Source organism: Mastomys coucha, unplaced genomic scaffold (assembly GCF_008632895.1).
Source record: "Mastomys coucha isolate ucsf_1 unplaced genomic scaffold, UCSF_Mcou_1 pScaffold22, whole genome shotgun sequence".
In the NCBI taxonomy this organism is placed as follows: Eukaryota; Metazoa; Chordata; class Mammalia; order Rodentia; family Muridae; genus Mastomys; species Mastomys coucha.
Genome location: NW_022196905.1, coordinates 278,008 through 281,131, shown reverse-complemented (window position 1 = coordinate 281,131; position 3,124 = coordinate 278,008). Strand labels below are relative to the sequence as shown.

At 38.6% G+C, this 3,124-nt stretch overlaps 1 pseudogene; it reads left to right on the top strand.

Annotated features, from left to right (window-relative positions):
- Nucleotides 1-1,929, top strand: part of LOC116070773 — a 5,899-nt pseudogene extending 3,970 nt beyond the window's left edge.
- Nucleotides 1,930-3,124: the final 1,195 nt, after the last annotated feature.

The window sequence follows — 3,124 nt, the reverse complement described above, 5'->3', positions numbered from 1 at the left end:
GAATACCATCCTGAGTGAGGTAACCCAATCACAAAAGAACACACATGGTATGCACTCGCTGATAAGTGAATATTAGTTCAGAAGATCAGAATGCACAAAGTATAATCCAGAAACGACAAGAAACTCAAGAAGAAGGAAGACCAAAATGTGGATACTTCATTCCTTCATAAAAGAGGGAACAAAATACCCATGGGAAGAGTTGTAGAGACTAACTATGGAGCAGAGACTGAAGGAAGGACAATCCAGGGACTGCTCCAACTAGGAATCCTTCCCATATTCAATCATCAAACCCAGACACTAAAGTGGATGCCCGCAAGGAGCCTGATATAGCTATCTCCCGAGATGCTCTGACAGTACTTGACTAATACAGGAGTAGAGGCTCACAGCCATCCATTGAACTGAGTACAGGGTCCCCAGTGAAGGAGCTAGAGTAAGAACCCATGGAGCTGAAGGGTTTGCAGCCCCTTAGGATGAACAATATGAACTAACTAGTACCTCAGAGCTCCCAGGGACTAAACCACCAATCAAAGAGTGCACATGGTGCGACTAATGGCTCCAGTAGCATATGTATAGCAGAGGAAGGCCAAGTCGGTCATCAATGAGACGAGAGGCCCTTGGCCCTGTGAAGGTTCTATGCCCCAGTGTAGAGGAATGCCAGAGCCAGTAAGCAGGAGAAGGTGGGGTGGTGCGCAGTGGGAGGGGGGAGGGAACAGGGATTTGTTTTTGTTTTTTTATTTTATTTTATTTTATTTCTGAGAGGAACCTGGGAAGGGAGATATTGTATGATGTGTAACTAAAGAAAATATCTAATAATAATAAAAAAAAAACTGTTCACGGAAAAACTCCTCTACCCCTCCCTGTGCTGAAATCCAGGCACAGAATGTCATACTGACCTTATCAAAAATTCCCCACCACCCAGTTCCTTCCCCCCTTAAGGGACTTTCCAACTCAGTACTTTCCCAGGGACTTTCCAAGGCCAGGTGCAGAGCTGGAAAGAATTAGCTAACCAGACCCTAGAGCAAAGCCAACCAATGCCTGAAGAGATCCTTTGTGTGTGCTGCACCAATCAGAATAAGCCAACTAACCCTGTTGCTGAAATCTGCTCTCTGCATGGTATAAAAGATATGTGCTTTTTGAGCTCTGGGTTGTCTCTCCCTGCAAGGTTTGGCAACCCTACACACATTGGATCAATAAACTTCTTGCTTTTGCATCAATCTGTCATCAAGCTGTGTTCTGTGGGGATGCGTATTTGGGGTAAGACTCTCCGGGGTCTTACAATACTGCCTAAATATAAACTCCTGAGAACTTCAATAAATTTTTCTCACCAATAATAATAACCTAATCCCACTTATAGGTCTTCTTTTTGCAGCCACAGGAAAATCAGCCCAATTTGGGTTACACCCATGACTTCCATTGGTCATAGCAGGTCCTCCCCCAGTTTTAGCCCTACTATACTCAAATACTATAGTTGCAGAGGAATTTTTCTAATAATTCAACTTCATCCACTAATATCAAACAATAGTACCATTAAAAAAATTATATTAGCCTTGGAACCCTCACTACATTATTTACAGCTATCTGCACACTCATCCAAAATGATATCAAGAAAATTGTAGTATTTTCTACATCCAGCAAATTAAGCCTAATAATAATGACTCTAGAAATTAATCATCCATACCTAGATTTCCTACATATTTGCACCCATGTATTCTTTAAAGCCATACTTTTTATGTATTCTGGATCAATCATCAATAGCCTCAATGATGAATAAGACATTCACAAATAGGCAGTATAATAAACATCCTATCATTTACCTCGTCTTATCTTATCATTGGCAGTTTAGCTCTAACAGGAATACCATTCCTAACAGGTTTCTATTCAAAAGAACTAATTATTGAAGCCATTAACACCTGTAATACTAACACCTGAGCCCTGAGTGTTTCATGGGAAAAGAGGTTAAAATATGAACCCATTATTGCACGCACACAAGAAATGAAAAACAAAAGGGATACATGAGAGACAATAAGAGAAGTTTTCATACTGGTGGAGTATGCTATTAGCATCAAATTGGTCTAAGATGGAGAGATCTATGTGGTAATAGATTTGAGTTCAAGATAGCACTACAAATTTCTATTTGGCTTGATATAGGTAAGGTGATCAGGAATGACAAATTTGCAGATCTGTGGATGTATCTGGATTAGTACACATGCCTATTATTTCTTCTCTGTTGACTAAGACTATTTAGAAACAATAAAACACCAAAAGAAGTGCAGATATCTAGCACCTGGATTGTTGTTTCTAATACTTTCATACAAAAAGGGAGACTCCTTGGATAACTGTTAGATTTTAGAACTTGGGAAGCAAATGAATAATATGATCCCGGAGCATTTCATAGTGTCAAAAAAGAATAGGTTCCCTTTAAAAGATCAAGCCACAATAAAACTGCAATGGCAGGCTGTGTCAAAAGTATATGAGCCAATCAAAGTGACTTCAAAGGTGAAAGTTACAGAAATGTGAACAACAAAGGTTTTGGTTATAATATAATGAACAAAAGAAATAGAAATCTATGATGATATAAAAATAATTGAATGCAGCTGGGTGGTGGTGGCGCACGCCTTTAATCCTAGCACTTGGGAGGCAGAGGCAGGCGGATTTCCGAGTTCGAGGCCAGCCTGGTCAACAGAGTGAGTACCAGGACAGCCAGGGATACAGAGAGAAACCCTGTCTTGAAAAACCAATAAATAAATAAATAAATAAATAAATAAATAAATAAATAAAATAATTGAATGCATAAAAATATATTCTACCTTATAGGAGAATTATATGTAATTTTTTCAACGTGTGAAATGGATGATTAACTTCATGACATAACCTATAACATGGGAAACCAAAACAAGGAATGTAGATTTAAGAAACCAAGAAACATCTTTTTACTAGGTAGGGTAGATGAATCTGTGATAAATCATGTTAATGTGTACCCATAGAGAATGTGACATACTTCAATTTTACTCCTGTAGTTTTCTTTCTAAAACTCCGTAAATCTAACCTGGTGAATACAGGTGCATTTCAGCAGAATTCAGATCAGGAATATTCTTTTAAAACCTTACTCATTCTCCTTCTCAAA